A 20,439-nucleotide genomic window follows, 5' to 3' on the forward strand; every position below is an offset into this window, starting at 1 on the left:
TTTTTGGAAGAAGTGGTGGTTGCTGTCATACAGAGGTATAATTATTAAGACTTTCCCTTTTCATTCACAGTCCTTGTGGTCTTTTATATTCTGCAAGGACAAAACTGAATCCAAGTAAATCTTTATTCTGAATTATTATTTCTATCATTGTTGAGCTCTGTTGTCATTAAAGTTTTCTTTCAATGAAGAAACAATTTTGTATTTAAATAACTTTCCTAGGTATAACTTCACTGTAAAGACTGTTATGGAATTTATTCCTTGTAAATGTATTCATATTTAAATTCATTCACTTACAGTTCATTCTTCCTAGCTGAACAGTAATCTTTAGCTATTTTACTGGAAAAAAACCCAAACATTTGAGAAAATGACCAGATGAGCTATTTTGTGCAAACAAATATTCTCAGCTTTCTTAAACTCTGTTTGTTTGTTTGTTTTGGTTTGGGGGTTTTGTGTTTGTTGTTTGTTTCTTTTTGTTTAACTATTGTTTAGCAGTTGGTTAACAATGGGCGTTTGGGTTTTTATGTACCAACTGGTCAGACAGAAACTCATTTTGTGAAGACTGTTAGCCGAGTACTGGTTATAATAACCTTGGAAAAGCAACTCTGGTACTCTTCTTCGTGGTTCTACTCTGATTTTCTTGTGCTCAGACAAGCTTGATGTTCATAAATCTAGTAGGTGCCAAGACTATATGAATAAATAAGATTTGGCAGGCTGTCACCTGGAAGAGACGTGATTATTTTTATTGCTTTGCTCTGGTCGGCCAGAGCTTGACCTTGAGTTTGTGGGTGGTTTGAGATGCTATTTATTGAGTGTATGTGACTTGAAACAGACGATATAGAACTTAAGGTGAATTCAAACCAAATTCAATACTAATTTATGTAATATTTTCCCCAAACATTTACAATTTCTAGCATTCTCGTCTATGCCAAAATAACACTGTTTATTCCAGGTTTTGTAGCACAGAATATGAAACATCGTGGAGAAGGGAAAACAAGGAGAACTTTCTTCTTGCTTTTTGCCAGACAATGAATCTGTGTTTAAATACAAACTTAGGACTCAAGTTTTGATAGTTGTTTAGGGAAAATGATGCTTGAAGACAAGATATTTTACTATAGGATCTCATATCCAGTGGAGAGTACACGATTTACCTAACTAGGACTGGTAATAACATAGCTACATTACACACTGAATTTAAAATGGTGACACAGGTAAGGGGCAGAAGGAAAAAGAAACATCTGCAGTTACAGGCAAGGTAGAATCACAGCTTCTGATATAAGAAAGTATAAGGGTGCTGGTGGGATACTTTCCCTAGATTGTTGAATGTGAAAAAGAAGGGACTAGATAACCAGGTGATGTTCTCTCTCTTCATTGTTTACACAACAGAGGAACACATACTGATTAAACCTCTTCCTCATCTGGGGGAAAAAAAGCTACTTAGGCAATGGTATGTGCCTCTGACAAATCTTTCTAAAGCTTTATTCGTAAGTATACAAACACAGGAGCTACCTGTATAATCCTTACTTTCAGTTGAAAAATCATATTAGAAACATTAGTTAATGAGTGCCAGCTTTCCAATGTTTGCATTCTTTTCTGCAAACCTGCCTTTTTTTTTTTACTCCCTTAAAGTAACTTAATATAAAATTCTAATAGAACATTATACACACTATGTTTAGGTCTCTCCCTTCAAACTTGACACCATTAATAGCACAGTATGAATTGCATAGAATGGCCAAACTACTGAAGCCAGAAGCATAACTGTGGCCATGGGTAAACTCATAATTCCAAACCGCACTTTCTGTATATTCAAGGTCTTTCTATAGATTGGTACAAGTCTCTTAAAACAACTTTAGAAAGCTCATTCACAGCCACGTTTTCCTTTGGCTCTGCTCTAGTCTTCAGGCAGAGCTTCTAGCCAAGAACTCTTGACCCCTGCTGCTGCTGTGGTGGCACTTTTGAAAGCTTAATTCAGGCCTTTAGTGTCACTGGGTCCACTGAAGTTAATTATGGGGAACAAACTGTGTGAAAAAAGACAGTCTCCTTCCTTGTTTCGGCATAACATTTACTGGCCTCCTGGGATGAGGAAAGATCATGATGGCATATTCAGGTCACTTCAGTGACATACCAGCTGTAAGCTTAACTTCTAAAAGTTTGATTTCAGATATGAGTTTTTATTGGCAATTGAAAATAGCTAAAAAATATGATTAAGTTCTCACCCTCTGCCAGCTTGTCTTCCTTAATTTATACTTATTGAGATAAGATGACAGCAGTTTAAATTCCAAAAAATGTGCTGGCTTGGAATATTACACATGGTTCACTTAGAAGTGACCTAGTTCTAAAAAAACTCTGTAGTAATTTTGTATGCAATGCTAATATCCTTTTTTCTGTCCCAAACTGTTTTGCAGAGGTTGTTTTTGTAGAGAGAAGTTACAGCTATGTGTATGTTATGATCTAGGTTTCATAGCACTCTGCCACTAGAATTGTGAAATTCTTTATTTAAAAAACACCCCCCCCCAATAAAACAACAACAAAAAAACAAATCCAGAAATATTTAGGTGTGTGAAGTCCATTTTACACTGCTCTGGTGTTATGATTAGATGATGAACTGAATAAATTCAGGTTAGGCTAGTGTAAGACAACCTTGTGGCAGCATTCACATGCTTCATTACAAACTAACGTTACATCCCTTCTCCTGATGGGAAACCCTTTTTTGATATAGTGCCAAACATAGTGCAACCCCCACTTCCAAGATACTTCATCCAATTGTTTTTTCAATAGGTAATCTATTTGTAACTCTTTTTCCATTGTCCTAGTTTCAGCTGGGATAGAGTTAATTTTCTTCTTAGTAGCTGGTGCAATGCTGTGCTTTGAGTTTGGTGTGAGAACAACATTGATAAACACACTGATGGATTCAGTTGGTGCTGGGTGATGTTCATACTAAGTCAAAGGCTTTTTGATTTCTTAGGCCCTGCCAGCAAGAGCGCTGGAGGGGCACAACAAGTTGGGAGGGGACACAGCCAGGACAGGTGACCTGAACTAGCCAAAGAGGTATTCTATACCATATGACATCATGGTGAGTGTATAAACTGGGGGAAGAAGAAGGAAGGGGGGGACATTTGGCATTATGACATTTGTCTTCCCAAGTAACTGTTAGACATGATGGAGCCCTGCTTTCCTGGGGATGGCTGAACAGCCACCTGCCCATGGGAAGTAGTGAATGAATCCTTTGTTCTGTTTTGCGTGTGTGCACAGCTTTTGCGTTACCTATTACATTGTTCTTATCTCAACCCTTGAATTTTACATTCCAGTTCTCCTCCCCATCCCTCTGTGTGGTAAGGAGTGAGTGAGCAGCTGCATGGTGCTTGGTTGCTGGCCAGGGTCAAACCACGCCGTCTATTTACTAAAACAGGACAGTGAGAATGAGAAGAGCAAGATAGAGCTGAATTTTACTACTTTTATCAATGGGAACCCATGCATATGAACAAAAATGCATTGATTTCTGCAGGGTAGCTTTGAATCAGCAGGTGTTGCTTCTAGCAAAAAGTTTTTTTAAAAACAAATGTTTTCTGTAGTAGCTTATAAAATAAGAGTGTGAAGGTGAGATGAATGAGAAAGCTGGCCACAGTGGGAATGAAGAATGAAAGTGTTCTTGAATCTACTTCATATATTGTTTCCTGTTCCTTTGCAGGCTTTGTTGTCTTTTTTTCAGAGAGGGTAAGGGTACGGAATGAGAGGAATCATTAATTACCAAGTGGGAGTTCATTGATGGAAAGTATGAGCTTTGCTTTTTTGAATAGAAGAGGAATTAGAGGCATGAAGGGACATTACACAGAAAAAAACCCACAGTAATTCAAGCTTCCCATAAAGGTATGGGTTTGGCTCAGATTCTCCAGAAGGCAGAGAAATCAAGGATTTCACCACATAAAACTACGCAGGGAAAAGGACTTTAACAGGATATTGTTTGTTTCATTTTTAAGGCAGGATCATAGGGAGTAGACACTACTTATCAATAATTCCTGTTTCTAACCTATCCTTCAATTAGAAAACCTACTAAGGTGAAAATGTTTAATAAAATTGTAATATAAACAATTTATGACAATTGGATGAAGAGTATTCATATGTTTGCAGTCATCATGAAGATAATTCAAAATGCAACCAGGGAAAGATGGCTATGAAACCTTGAGGATAAAGCATATGGACCTGCGGATATAGAGCTGTGTAGTCTTTTATTGAGGAATGTGTGGATTTGGCTTCCTTTACAGAACAACTGAAATCTAATTGGAGACTAGTTACAACTCCAAAAGAATCCTGCAATTTGTAGAAGTCTGTCATCACAGCTGGAGGTAGTAGCCTGCTTAAAAATTGCTCTTCACATGAAACTGCTCTGTCACTTTTCTCCCACAAGAATTTGATGTAGAAGACAAATGTAAGAACATTTGCTAACTCAAGTCTTCCTTTATCCTCATTTAACTTTTCAATATATGGTTACTTTGAACTGCTGTACTGTCTTGCAGTTCAGAATGGTTTTTCATTCCTTGAGAAAAACAAAAATGAAACTTTTGACCCAGTTCTGCCACTTGGTGACTCACAGAAGGCATCGGCACTTCTCAGGGTTCAGCCTTATTCAGCTTTCTCTCATTCATTGTTCCCCACGTGACTGGTAAAAGTAGTAGCTAGAGTTCAATATACAAATATTGAGAATAATCTTTTAGCTAATATTGAATGTCGTTAGGTATTATGGAAAAAGTATCTTGCTGCTGTTTGATAAAATGACTAATGATACGAAGTCCCTCACATCTTGAACTGTTGTCTTATCTAGTCATATTTGTCAATTTTCATCAAGTCATTAGATATTTCATCTTTGGAGACAATAGTCACATTCTGTCTTGGAGCTGAGGTGACATTAAAAAGTGAGTGAGCATTGGGCTTTTTTCTATACGCAGTAACATTCTACAGTTTTGATTGAAATTAATGTTGTCTCACAAAGAGGTATTAGTTCTTATCCTTAGAAGTGACTAATGAAGTTATAATACCCCAAATCAAGCTGTGAATAGAAGTCAAGCTATTTCTACGTGATTTGATATGACTAACGAATGACATTGGTTGGTTGTTTATTTTTCAAACAAATAAAGTCCCTCCTTCCTTATTTTTCCAGTAGTGAAAGTAAAATCCAAACACATGAAGAAAAGGTGAGAAAATGTAGAAATAATTTGGGCAAATGTTATAATAATTCCTTTTAAAACTAAGAAAATGAAACCACCTTTTTGCAAAAATACAGACATTTTAGCCTCATTTAAAATGTTTCACTTCAATCTTCCAGTTGAAAATTGATCTATGTAAAATAGTAGTATCATGGACAATATTTCTGATGAACTCTGTTCTTCCCTCCCTTTCTTAATGACTTGTCTGGATTTGCCTAATGTAGTTTTGAAGCAGAGTTCCTTTCAGATTATGTACCTTTCAAGAGTGCCTTGTGCTTTTGGCAACGCCTTTTTGCTTTTAGCTTTCCCCATATGTATGTGATCATCTCTTATGCCAACAGTCTCAGCTGCTCTTGGGTACTTAGAGCCTCTGCTCTGCTCTGCAGTGTTCACAAATATGCACTATATGTGAGCTATGCTATTCCATTTCCCAGCAGGCTCACTGAAACTGTACAAAATGCAGTCTGCACATTGGACTAATAAAATAAATGGTATTTTTTTGATGTGGGCATGGTGGCTTCTGGATTAAATATATTGGGATATAGCTACAACTGTTTAAAAGTGGAGAAAATCCACTTACTGAATCTGACCTGGCAATTATAATTGGAAACAAATTTTATTGGGCTCTAATATGGAATTTTGTTTAAACTGGATCTGATGATGACCCCAATCCCTGAGACCAGTAGAAAGCCAGGAACCTTGGGGGAAAAAAAAAATATGAAGAGGTGGTTTGAAAAACGCCCACAATAACTTCCTTTTGCTTGTGTTCAGGTATGAATCCGTTTGCCTAGTAGAATAACCAGGCAGTATTGCTTTAGCACTGTGCTTCCCAGGGCTTTTTGTCTTCAGCAACAGATACATCAGGAAGCTTCGTATGAGCTGAGGGTTATGGGTTTTCTTTCCATCTTTCATACTCTTGATTTTTTTTCTTTCAGTTTTCTGTGTTTTCTGAGTTGTCATATGCTGTGTTCACACTTTTTTTATCTTATTTCCCTTACAACTTCAGTCTTTTGAGCTCTCTTCCTATCACTTTGTATAATTTGTAATATTGTGTCCCTTCAGTACCTGTAAAATGTCACATAAAAACTAAAGGAAGTTATTTGTCATTGACATGATGTGCATTTCTGCTGAAATTTGAGGTGTAAGAGTAAGATGATATAACTGCCAGGAAAAAATGAGGTACAAAGAAGTTAATCATCACATTTCACTCCAGCTTTTGTTTTCTGCAAGTTTTGTTCAACTGCAGCAAATCCAACAGAGGCTTCCTTCACTACTTGCAGAAGATATTGATGAACTTCTGGGCATGGAGCTTTCAGATCTGGAGTCTCTCTCAGATTTTCAGTTGAGCTCTGGAAATGTATTACAACAAATTAAAAACTCTGACTGCCACGGAAAGTGCATTGCAGCACTTACTGACCTGCAATCAAAACATTCGCACTTGTCATTTTTTGCTCATGTTATGCCAGTACTCTGAAAGCATGTATGTTAATAGAGAATGGATGGGAGATAACTTAGTACAGAAAAAAAATATTATATTTAGAAGATATAGTGGCTTTTTATTATTTATGAATTGTCTTAGACTTTTGGTCACAAGGACAGTTAAGACACTTATGTCTTAAACTTCAGAACTGTGTATTTTAAATAAATTACCCAGCATAACTACCATTATAGTCTCAGTCCTGCCTAAGAGACAGGTAGAAGTTGGGCTTTTAGGAACGGCAGACTCAAGTATAAAGTCAAGCAGGGAAAGAGCTTCATCCCAAGTTGAAAACCTCTGAAAACAGGAGATTTGAGATAGTTTATGGCTAGGATAAGGAGGAATAAATTCCGCTTTAAGTGTGAGATATTACTGGTTTTCGTAACTAAGGAAAACACCAAAGTACATTCTGATTAAGCTATATCAAAATGCTGCCCTTATGCTTACTGATTTGCATATGTAAATATGCTGAGAGTTGCTAAAATCTGTGATGTTAAGGAAGGTAACACCTTGTATGGGTAGAAGGCTAAAAATCCTTCGTGTTTGATCCTGAAGACCTGCAAAAATCCTCTTGAAGACCTGTGTGGATCTGCCGGTGTACTCCTGCTCCTGAGATTTAAGCTAAAATCTAGTAGAAGAAAACTCATAATGTAGCTGATGCACGCAAAATGGCAATGGTGAGAATAATAATCAACAACCACCAGACATTCTTGCAGACTGAGCAAAATCCTTGCTATTTCAATTTTTTTTGGACTAAGCTGGAATGCTTTATAATGTTATTCTAATTTCTGTAGACTGAGACACTGTTAACACAAAAACCTTGCTCTGTTGAAAGAAAACCATGGTATCAGAGCTGTGCTTTAACTATATATGCTTTTGTGTCTTTCCATGATGTTGTGATGCCCAGTGTTGTAGGAAGACCTATATTCTTCTATTTTAGTGAGCATTTTTATTCTGTGTGCATGCTTGTCTGCATTCTAATTATGTTCATTTGGGTGAACAGGATGTGTGAGGGGTTAGAAGTGGCATATACATATAAATATTACAGCTATTACTGGATCTTTTTGCTGCTTTTTAATCATTACTAATTATATGCTTTTGGTTGTCGTGTGTGAGTTGGCTTACCTACAGAGTCAATTGCACTAAAAGTACAGATTGCTATTTTAATGGGCTCCATATTGTTCTTTTAGTAGACTCCAATAGGATTGCTAGGGAGCTGTAACGTCTTGAACACAACTTACCGGGCACAGGCACCTATTTGGGAAGAGCTTATTTTATGGAATACACATAAATAATGACTGATTCCTTGGAGGAAATGGCCTGCTGTAAAAAAACCCCAAACCCTTGAACACAGTAATAGCTTAATAGTATTATCTGGTGAGGAGTTAAAGCAGCGTAAACAAATGAAAAGAGGCCTTTATCTTTCTCAATTAATATAATGTAGACTGAAAGTAATAGAGGTTATAACAGAAGAATCTCATTTATCCTGGTCTTCCGTATTATCGAGGGTTAACAAGCCAGTTATAGAAACGGAGTGCTTATCTATTTTCAGCTTGTGTTGTCTCTCATGTGTTTTGTATCAGCTTCTCATACTGTGCCATTAAAGGTAGGGTAGCGCTCTTTGTCAAAGGCTGGGAAGGATTTTAGATAGAACTTTGTCATGGCACGTCAATAGGTGGAGCTAGAAAACAGGAACAAGCATTAAGTTTTCAAAATCAGTTTTTTTTAGAGAATGGCCACCTTGGAGTCCTAGGAAACAGGTTTCATACACAGTTTTTGGGAATTTTCTTTCTAAAACTGTTGTGGCTGATTTTATTTTTAGTCCTGTAGGATTAATGGTATGTAACTAATATATGTTGAACGATTTGCAGATTCTGGCAAGATGGGTGTGTTAATCCTCAGACTCAGATTATGATCAAACAACCAGACTATTCTGGATATCAATGTTAAAATTTGAAGACCAATTAGGTTCATGGATCAGCTTAAAAGGGTTTTGCAATGGGAGTTTGCATTGAACTGTATGACCCCAAGGCTCCTTTGAAACCCCTAGCCTTACTCAGCAGGTACGGGAAGAATTGCAGTTCATTGTTACTGGCTATTTTGCCTGAACTTGCTCATCTGGTTGTCAGCATTGTTGTTCATTCCTTACATAATCGCTTGTTTTACCACAGGGAATTTGCCTGGTGTCCATAGCCTGGTGTTTCTCTTTTTTTTTTTTTTCTCTTTTGTTTCTTCAACCTCCCTAATGTCTGTCTTTGATGCAGCTGGACGCAAAGTAAATGTGATCTTTGGAAAAGAGCACACTCACCTTCCTACAGTCTAAAGGGCACCTCTGTTCATGTCTTAAGCCCTTTCTTAGGGTGCCAGTTCTTTGTGTCACACTTATCTGCATATTCTGTTACTTAGCTGCCAAAGGCTTACATCATTTAAAGCAAAACAATACAAATCTCAAGGCTTCTTTGAGACTATTTTAACTTACTAATTATATTCAGTAACTGTATTCCAATTCCAAAGGCAGTTCTCCTACTTGTCAGTAATTCACCACTTTTCATTAAATAATAGTTTTGGTTATCGTATTATCCCTCTGAAAACTGTTTAGTCATAAAATATTCATAATTATAACCTTGATGCTACAATTAAAGTCATGTTAATGCTTCTATTAATAAAACCTTCAATGGCAAGTAGGTAAAGTTCATATTTAGCTAGAATTTGTCATAATGAGATATAGACACAAAGACTGTTTTGCACAATGAAAAATATTTTATATTAAAGAATACTGCCAAGTCTTTTTCATGATTTAACTTTATCCTATAACTATGTCAGTGAGACACTGAGGACCAGACAGTAGAATTGAATAATTTTTTTCATGAAGACTATGGTATTTCCCTAGGAACAAAAATCCTTCAGTTTTGGAGGCTTAATTTTGGAATTCATTCTCACTTTTGGAAAGTGACCCTGTGACTGGCAAGTTTCATGCAGCTCTGGGCTCCAAAGTCAGTGACTAATTACTTCATCAAATGCCAGTGTCAGCATCTTTTTGGGTTGGATTACAACAGCACGTAGTTTTACAGTTCTGTAATGTGTCAGTACTGTGGTCATGACTTCCTACTGTTCATTGTCCTTTACGTCTGGGATATCACGCTTCCTACGATTGAACAGTACAAAGAATTGATACAGTATGTGGGCAGGAAGATTCTTTCTTATCAGGTTTGGGTGTTGGTGGTTTTTTTTTGTTGTTGTTTGCTTTTATGCATTTTCTTTTGAAGTACTTGTGAATTATTTCTTTTATTTCATACTAATCTCTGGTATTAGATAGAATAATAGCTTTACAGACTTTAGTACCTTGTACTTCTTGACTTACTTCCGATAACTCTTATCAAGGTGATATGTTGCTTTTCTTTTTCTATTTGTCAGTGGCTACTTTGTCAATTGTCTGAAATGTTTGCGTATAGGAAGGTTAATCCTGATCCTTCTGTACGTTAGACAGAGCTGCAAAATCTTATATGCCAAGCTGAATTAAATCTTGATGAAGCTATAGGTTTACGTGATATCTCATGTTGAAACAAACCAGAATATAAGGAGATAGCTGGCCACATGTGGATCCCTGGGCATGTGCCTGGGTGTGCAGATACGTGGACATGTGCATGGACCCTTTCTTAGGCAACTAGTATGGACACAGTACTACCTGTAAGGTCACAATTCAGAAGAAGCTAAATTGCCTTCAAGTGCCATGAACACCTAAATGCATTGGCTGGGATATGATTTGTGCTCTGTCATGTGAGTTCCCAGCTATGTGACTCTGGAACTGCTGTGCAGTTAGATGAACCCGTGAGTAGAAGGTGACTGACAGCTGAGGTTGGGGAGTTACACTGTCGGCACCAAATCTACTTCACATTGAGAACTGGAAGAGCCACTTGACATTGTACAGTAACTAAAATCTTGTGTGAAAATAACTTTTACGTCTAATAATAAGAAAGACGTGGGCTTTTCAGTAGATTATTTACTAGGAAAAAGAAAGAATCCAAGTACTAAACTATATCCCTTTTAAAAAGCTGTCTTGAAAGTTTGCTGGACTTGATTGTTGTGTTGTCCATACTTTGGCTTTCATCAAAGGAACCAGGTTGTTGAACTACTACAGCTTTTGTATTTGCTGGTATTTATTAGTATGCACTTTTCCTGATGGTTTTGTGTTATGTAACAGTGAACCTGCAATATTAAAACAACAGACCCAGATTTTAAATGATGACATACTTATTGCATTTCTCTCATGAAAAACTGCTTTCTGACCGTACAGTGGCTACTGCAGTGAATCTGTGAAATGATCATTATTGTGAAACATTCTGGAGGGTACTCACATTTGATATGAACAGTAGGAGCCTGGCTGATAGCTAGCAATTAATTAGTGAAACACCATATGTTAGCAGACACACAGCAGATGTGTGTGTGTGTATATGGCAGAACAGAGTAGAAATTTCCACAGTTGCAATTCAAGCAAGAAAAAAGGCTAATCTAAGCCAGGATCCAAACCCAGCAACTTTGGTTTGTTTTCAAGTAGTTTTCTGAATGCTTAAAAATGCCCGTATTTGTACTGTGGTTATTATTGGGTTAATTCTGTTTGTGTAACTTTTAGTGTTAGCTTGTTGCATGATAACTGAGATCTCTTCTTTTAATTTCCACTGACTGAAAGCTCACATGCCAAAGCCTGTTGTGTCATACAGCAATACATACAGGTGTGTCTATCATTTATGTTAAGAAAGCAAAATTGGCTTTGTAACCTAGGCATTAAAGCACTAAAATAGTGCTTATTCTTTCCATACTGCGTTTAGAGTATGGCTAAACTGTTCCTGCAAATGAGATTGTGTTTTTCTTGCTGTAGGAAATGATTGTTAGTATCTTCCTTTAAACTTGATGTACTTGATTCTGAAACTGCTGATTATTCTTACTATTTTATATCACCTCAGATACTCCAAATTCCGCTGGACAAGACACTGAGGAGTCAGTGGCAAGGCAGATCTGAGGCCAAGATCAAGTTTAAATAATAAAAGGCAATATCACTATCATCCATTTTAGAAATGGTTTGCATGAAGCGAGTTTTAAGAGGTCCTATAGAAAATCTCTGGGCAAAAATAGCATTGCATGTGGATGGATAATTGCAACTTGTGGATGGAACTAACTGATAGCCTTACAACAAAACTTCATTTTCATTTAAAAAAAGTATTTTAGCTCCCTCAAATTTTGCTCATGGAAAATTTTAGTGTGTTTCATGGTGAGGTGCAGCCACATGGAAGGTGCAGTTCCTCTGAACCTTGCAATTTAGGTGGAAAACAGGCAACTGGAAATTACAAGGGTAGGTATGATAAAGGGTAAAGAACAGCACCAAGAAGTTCATCTAAAGTATATGGGTAATAGAACAGAGTCTACCGTTCCTGAAATCTTATTCAGTGGCCTTTTGTAGTGTTTTTATACCAGTAGATTTTGTACATTAAAATATGTAAACAGAACAATATATAGGAATTAGGTCATTAGCACTGCACTTCCAGAAATGTGTTGAGAGAATTTCCTGTGCCTTTAACAAGACAGAGTTCAGCCATCAAAATTGATTTGGGGAATATTATGCCTGTATATACATATCTGGTGTTATTCTTTTATCTTACTTTTCTGCAATGAATCACTTCTCCTTTGTCCCTAACCTAAGCATTCCTTTTTCTTCCATATCTGCCATCTATCTCCCTGTACACCCTCCATTTCTTTGCTTGTCAGTTAGGTTGAAAAATCTTACATAAGTGTCAATGTTTAAGACTGAGTAAATAGATGGCTGATCTGTCCTATAGACAATTTAAAGGAACATCATTCAGTTGTTGCCTTTTTTACAAGCAGGAATCATACAGTCAACAACAATGGTTTGTGGGTTTTTTATTATTTTTCAATTTTTTTTATTTTACTTCACATTACTTTCTGGCCAGGTCTAAGAACCTACATCTCTAATTTGGCTTTTTCTCAAGGTCATACAGTGCCTCTATTATTTCTTTGTTGCATTCAGGAGCCCCCCCCCCCCCCTTTTTTTTTTTTTTTCTGTTTCATCAGTGGTTTTTTGCTTCACCCACTGATGAAACACCATCAAGGGTTCCCTACTGCCTAGTATAGCAAGGCTGTGGGCTTTCACTGGATATGAAGCATTAGTGTTTGCTTAGCAAGTCTGAGCAGTAAGAAATGAGAGATCAGAGCATAATCGATAGTTCCCGAGAAACCTGAAGAAAAACAAAATCAGAGTTTTGCATTACACCAGTGTAAAAAAAGTGAGGATGATATGTGTGGGAGGATTCATTTTTATTAATATGTAGTGCTTATACGGTTAAAATGACTAAACAATTAGATGAGGGATAGATAATACAGAATTAGCACAAAGAATAGAGAGGTGCCGTTGGTTTCGCCACCTTATGAATGAAAATTCGAGCGTAGGGGATGTGTGGTGTGGGGAGCCTTTAACACAAGGAATCTCAATAACAGAAAACTAATGTGTGTTTGCCATGATCTGTACCATGCCAGTTGATTCAGTAAGCTAAATAAGTGGTGCAATACAAGGCAAATACCAGTAGAGGTCATGGAAGTAGGAAAAAAAGCATGAAAAACACCATAAGACTTACAGAAAAGTTATCTGTGAGAGGTAAAAAAGAAGGGCTGAAAGATAAATCAGAGAAAGTGCTGAATTTATTTTGGACTCTGCAGCTCACAGGCCTATATAATACTTCGCACTATTTGCAAACTTAATGAAAATGTCACTATCTGAGAAACAATCAATCCAAAACATACAAGTTAGAGTTTTAAGGTGCATCAAACTGCAGTGCAAAATTATCTGCTAATAAGATGTAACTAAATAATATATTGGATTAAAAGAACATTCAGGAAGAAATTGGATATTAGAAAAATTAAAAGCAAAAGAAAAGTGCCATTTATCCCAATAAGAAGTGACAGATTTTAAATGAAGACCAAATTTGTATTCAGGGAAAAAACATGCTTTGGTGCAGGTAAATTTTATTTGCTTATTCAAGCTTCTCTTTCTAAAATTTCAGCGTGTAAGTATATAACATTTTCATGATAGCATACACCAAAATTGTTTTCATTTGGTTATTAAGTAATGAAAACTATTTCTATTGGACACTAGGAAGGTTAAGCTTAATGGGGAAGCTATTGCATTCTGTTTAATTTTAAGTATAATTTTTCGGTAGTCTGATTTATGTAGAATATATCAGATTGTATGCACAGTGCCATTGTTTCTAGAGGGAAAATAAAGACATATTAACAAGAAAAAAATGAAGGTCTATTTGTTATTGTAAATGGTTTGACAATGTTTTTACAAACATTGTTTGCTAAAGTCATGTAGCTCTAAGCAGAAAATGGCAATTGAAGAGGAAGAAAGAAAAGCTTACTAGTACCTAGATTTGTGACCTCTGTTCCCCTACACTGACAAAAGCTATACATCACTTGTATGTAAAAGTGGAATAATTTTAAATATGAAAGGCAATACAGAGCAGTTCCCCTTAAATACCTTTTATGTTTGAAATGGTACCACAGTAATTTTTTTTAGAATGAAGTCTACCTCCATTGTCCAAGAGACAAATCTTTAGTTTTTAATGAATCTGCTATTGATCAGCCTGAAAGGATTGAGCCAGACATTTAAACAATGTTCTCTATTTTTGCAGGTCCTTATTTTTGTATGCTTCTAATTTGGGTCCCATCATTTTTTGTCATCTTTACAAATGCATAACTTTTATTGTTGTATCCTCCAAAAATTGAGCTCCAGAGTTTGAGGATTTGGCATGTTTTAGACAGAGTTTGTTTTAAGTTGCTGAGAAAAATAATCCACTTTTTTTTAAGAAAGACTAATTGTAATTGCTTGAAGTAAAAAAAAAAAATTGGAAAAATTTTGGTCGTTGGAAGATATTTAATTGATTATACTGTGGTGAATTAGACTTCCTTAATTACTCTGACACTGGACAGGAAGAGAGGAGTTAGCAATCCTTTTCCTTGGTCTTTTTCCAGTTCAACTGGTCAGCCATAAATGAAAGTATGCTTGAACTGTAAAATAAGCGATGAAAATATGATCTCTTGATAGGTATTAAAAATTCTTCCTCTGGAACTTGCTGTGTTGTGATAAGCATAGCAGGAGCAGAATCAATTATAACAACTTTAAGAAGAATGAAAGATTTCAGAGATAAATATGAATATTTGGGAAGTTGGTAACTAAGTTAGAAAACTTAATTTCTGGTACTTCCTTTTTATAACATTGTAGGCAGGATTGGGGTAATGGCAGCTGTTACCACACTTACATACTACTAGTGGGAATATGACATGATGAAAATGAGTTTGTTCAGAGACTTTTATGATTTATGCTTGGGAAGTGTTTGATCCTAAATTGTAATTGTAATTAATTACTTGTAGATCTATAAATTTGTAATCATTACCTTTTTAAAAAAAATCTGCACTTTTTTAATAGGAAATTCAAGATGATATGTATCACAATTAACATAAAAATAATTCTGGGAAAAATCAACTATATGACTAGAAAAATAACCTATAAGGTGTGTGCTTATAAGATCCAAAATTAAACTTTAACTATTATCCTGATTGAAAGTGAGGTTTGTTGCTATTTTACAGGCAAGAAAGTTGTTCATTAAAAGGGTGATAACTTTAGCAGAGGTTCATAGTAGTAAATCACTTACAGTGAGGGCAGCACTGAGAGTCTAGGAGCTTTGTCAGCTGCTCATGGTCTAGGATCCTTTTCACCCTTGCTTCTGAAGGAGGTAATGCCTATATAAATTATATCGAGTATACCTATGATTATCTGTATTATCAGACATACTGAGTATGAAAGAAGAGGTATTAAAGGATGATTTATTTTTTTAAAATATCTTTGCTAGTTAAAACAATGAAGCATAGGAAATGCTGACTGATAAACCTTGGTACAAATGGTAATCAAACCTGCCATGGGTGCGATCTCCATAATGTGTGGACATGTAATCAAGAGTGCACTCCCACTGCTGCATTAGAACAATTTAATTTTGAAAACACAGTTAGTCACAAAATAGCAGTTATTGAAAAAACAGAACTTTTCATGCCAGTGCTAACAGCACTACATACTTAAAAGTCTAAGCAGTTAATACTGTTTGATAGCAGTGACGCATTCTAGCCTTAGCATGTGATTCTCACTGCATGATGTGCATATGCCTTCTAGCTTTACCTATTTCAAGAACGTGTAAGAATAAGTTCAGGCCACTGTAACTTTGTCTTTGACTTTTGTTTTTTTTTTTTGACCTGTGTATTTCATTGCATCTACAAGTAACTGTATGTTCTCTTCCACTTTGTGTCCCTGTCCTCAAGGTATTTGCCCTTTTCACTGTGCTCCAGCAGTAACTTTTTACATTGCTATGGGTTCCACATTTTGGATTTCTACTGCCTGAATAATATTTATGCAATTGCCACTCTGGTGTCTGTATGTCTTCACTGGAATAATGTGCATGCCCCAAGTAGAAGTGATCAAACAATATATGAGCAAGATGGAAAATTTTCAGTTTTGAACAGGAGCAAATACTGCAGAGGCAGTGAGTTGTAGAGTGGTAGGCTAAACACCACCAGTGGCGCGCCACTATTTTTTGACAACTCTACTTTTTAGGTAGAAAACTTGCAGGAAAACTCAGACAGGTCACAGGCAAATGCAAAGCTAATTTATCTGAAATAAGCCAGGAGGAAGAGGTCTGGGGAGATACCTAGAAATGATTGTATTCAGCAAACCTTTTTAAAAAGTTTTGACCCAAAATACATTTAATGGACTAAAAAATGTGGTGGAAAATAAATAATTATTGCCAGAGGCATGTTGCAGAACCTACTGAGACTTTCCAAAGATAGATTTGTAAGATTTTGTGGATGTAGCTTTGATCTGACAAACCATTTATTAAGATATGGCATTCCATATCTCTCACTCAGAATAGTTGGAGTCAAATTAAGATGCACCTTGGGTAGGTAACATTTATTAATTCCAAGGGACCTGTGAGTAGAAGCAGTAAGAAAAGGAAATGATGGAGAGAAGTTGCTTCTGTACAAAATGGAGAGTAAAGTTTTAGTTTTTTCCAAAGAGTTTCTAGAGAACATTATTTTTAATGAAAGCTAGTGTGTTGTTTTTTTTGCTTGCAAGCAGTTGAAAAGATATTTTTCCATGGTTTGGCTGTTTTTTTTGGTGGAGAGTATGGTTAGAAGATTCCTTGTTGTTTAATATTGCTTTGCACAAAAAAAGTGGGCCCTCTTTCCTGCATACTATCATGCATTTAGGGAGGATACTGCTCATCTTATGAGACTTATCCAGCCAACTGTATTAAGTTGGGGAAATGAGGGAAAATAGATTTCTTTTGCAGAAAGAATAGTTGTTAGCTGGGAATTTTCCCTCTATTTCCTGTGCAACCTTTTCAATTAATATTTTAGTGCTGATTTTTCGCTGATGAAAATGTAGTTGAGCTCTCTTCCATGCATCTGCACTACTTTCTGGCAGCTGAGTGTCTGGCATGTGGTATGCATGTCCTAATTTTATAGATTTATGGTCTTCAGTAGACAGTTTCTTAATTACTTTCCATGTGTCCATTAATTTTATGTGAGAAAAAATAACAGGAATCTACTTTGTACATAATATGAGGTACATAATGATTTTAAAATTCAACTTCCAATTTAAAAAAGCTACAGAAGCCCTTGGTTGGAGTTCATTATGGTACAATGGCTACTGCATGACTAGTTTTGCATTATATTTTACATAATTACTGCTGAGCTTTGTCTCTTTTGCAGTGTTGAATAAACTTTTCTCTATTCCTATTTCTTCTGGCTAACTACTTGCGCCTTAACTGCTCATATAGATTGTGTACTGCACTGGATAATGTTTTCTCATCCTTTTTGTTGATTTTCCTTTGGTTTTCCTTCATCAAATTGTTAAAAAAAACACCACAAACAAACAACAACAACAACAAACAAACAAACAAAAAAACCCAACAGACAAACACCCCCTCTTATTTCTTGCAAAATTGATTTCCAACCCCCTCAGATAAATTCTAATCAGTTATCTGTCTAAAAAAGTCACAATAGACTATACCACCAAAATACGTGAGTTTTAGTATTAGAATCGGTTTTCACGGAATAAGAAAATTAAATGACATTAACAAGATGTTTGCCTGAGATCCCAGAAGCTAAACAAAATGAGAATGAGTAACCTTGCACTAGCTGTAAAAGTAATTCATGCTGCAAGATATCATACCTGATTTGAAAGGATTTATCGACTAGATATCAACTAATCTAATATTTTTTTTTATTTAACAAAAAATGTATTTATTTGTTATTTAACAGTTTATTTAACAAATCAAATAAACCCAAGCTAGAAATGCTTTGTACTGAACTTTTAGTACTCACACTGAGAAACCAATGCTTGTCTTGCAACCACTTTAAAACAAGAAACACAAATATTTCTTTAAGGGGGAACTAACAATGAGTAATAAAAAAAATTACCAACACTGATGTAAATTATTTAGATCCTGGAGAGTGTGCTTATGCAGCAGAGGAGAGGGTACTGCAAGTGTTTGCAACAAATCTAAGATAGCCAAGAAACACCGGACCAAATTTTGTCTTTGTTAGGCAAAACATTTATTGTGTTAGTGACCAGAACCATAGGTAAGCTAGATGTTATCATAGAAATAAGCTGTAGGGAGGAAAAATATTTGAGTACTTAGTGGCTTAAATTTAAACCATAAAAGCAAGTACAAAAAATTAAAGCAAAAAAAAAAAAAAATCCGCATAGAAATGAGATGTGTAGCTTCATGAGGAGATATTCTTGGAGTTAAAAACCTCCACCTAAACAATATTCACATTCAGTTACTGTTTTTAAGGAGGAAAAAAAGTAGAAACAGAAGCACAGAATGAGTCAGTGTTAGCCAATGGGAAAAGTGGATGATCCACCCTTGAGGGGAATGAAATTGGTCATGACTCAAGTGTCTGAAATGGTAAGCTTCTATTTAAGCTCTGATTTTAATAGGAAAAACAATGACAAGAAGTTGAGCATTTAGGCCATATTCTGAAACCTACTGACCTTGAAAAAGTCATGCTTATTAATTTGTATGCATACTGAATTAGCCTCATGGTAAATAAACATAAGGACCTAAAAAAAGCAGCATATATGAAATGTAGCCTGTCAGCCTGGTGATATCCATATGAACAGGACAGACCTAGTTTATCAACTCACCATACGTCTTTCTCACCTATTGACCATTTAGATCCTTAGTTACCAGATATAATGAAGTAAATAGGACACTGTGCTTGACAAATGAATATTGATGAGGAAATGACTCATGGTTTTTAACAATTTATAATAAGGAGCATAGAGGAAGGTGCCTGAATTCATAAAGGTATTATGCAACTCTATGGCATGGACTGCTTCCTGATGGTAATGCTCTTAGACATAGAGGAACACCACCACCTGCTCTTGAGAATAACGTCCTGCTTCTAGTGGCCCTCTTACCGTATTTGTCTACAGTCTAAACTGTTTGGTTTCCAGTTGTCTGTTATGCAGCTTTGCACAAGAGTTAAAGATGATACCTGAATTTAAAAAGAAACATGCTTTTCTCATTGCTTCAAATGTAAGTTGTGTAGAACTCCTTCCTCCAACTGGAAAACATTCAGTAGGGAACAAGCTTTCCATGTCAAATTCTTACCTTCTTTACACAGAAACACCTAACTCCCTTTCAGATGCAAATGTTGTAACCAATGAAAAGCAGTTAATTTTCTTGTAGTGATTTATCACAGAGTATGTCTATTAATTGTCAGAGAATGAGGAACAGTGAGAAACTTGCCATGAAATAAAAGTGGCATCTGTGTAGGTTTGTGGGTTTTTTCCTCTTAAATAATAATATTGTGATGGAAATGAAAACTGGCTGCACTTGTGAAACCATTCCCAAGATTTTTTTACTTATTAAATGCATGTTACCGGAGAGTTCAAGAATCTAAAAGAAGCATTACTTTTCAATGGGGAAAGTACAAAATAAAGCATTAGTTCTCAATGGGAACCTGTGGGTAGGGAAGAAAACCAGCCTTTGTTTCTAGAACAAAGCAGGAGGAGGTGGGGAGTGGCTCAAGGCTAAGAAATTTTGGAGTAGGGCTAGAACACAAATCCAGGTTAGCACCTTTAACACATGTCTAAATCCATTGTCATTCCACTTTCTTCTGCTAATCTGTTGCCACAGCCTTACCCATCACTTTATGCTGAAAAGCACATTAAAATGCACTCCCAGCTACATTTCTTGTATTATTTCCCCCTAACATTTTTTTTTTTTTTTTCTACTTGGCAGATCTATTGCCTCACAAGTTCTCTGTATCTTATCTGTTTTTTATGGCAGAATTAGTTCTTCATAAAGTAAGTTACTGGGAATTTTTACTTCTTTATCGCCTTTTCTGAAAGTCTGAAAGGTCTGAAAGAACCTTCCTTCTGGATGCTCCACCAGTTCATATTAGATGCTGAGCAGCATTAGTGTTTAGTTGATTGTATCAGTCCTACTCATTTGGGGATTTTTAGTTACTCCATTAGAAATCTTAGCTCCATTATCTGTTTAATTTAGATTATAAAGTCCATTGGGAAGGAATTACACATCTTCTGCATATTCCTTATCATTATCGTAAGATTTGTCATCAACAAATAAAATTAAAAGTATGCTTACTAATAATAATGTTATGTTGTTTTTTGCA

The 20,439-nt window shown here is 35.9% G+C and overlaps 1 protein-coding gene across 2 annotated transcripts in view; it reads right to left on the minus strand.

The window, feature by feature from the left end:
- GABRG2 (gamma-aminobutyric acid type A receptor subunit gamma2) overlaps nucleotides 1-20,439 on the minus strand; it is a 147,841-nt gene continuing 127,402 nt past the window's right edge. For both annotated transcript variants that reach the window (XM_080399981.1, XM_080399980.1), the window contains one exon: nucleotides 1-20,439. This exon is cut by the window's right edge and continues 35,861 nt beyond it. The gene's annotated coding sequence lies outside the window, so the exon portion shown is untranslated.

The sequence above is a fragment of the Falco punctatus genome (assembly GCF_963210335.1).
Source record: "Falco punctatus genome assembly, chromosome: 8".
Taxonomy (NCBI): domain Eukaryota; kingdom Metazoa; phylum Chordata; class Aves; order Falconiformes; family Falconidae; genus Falco; species Falco punctatus.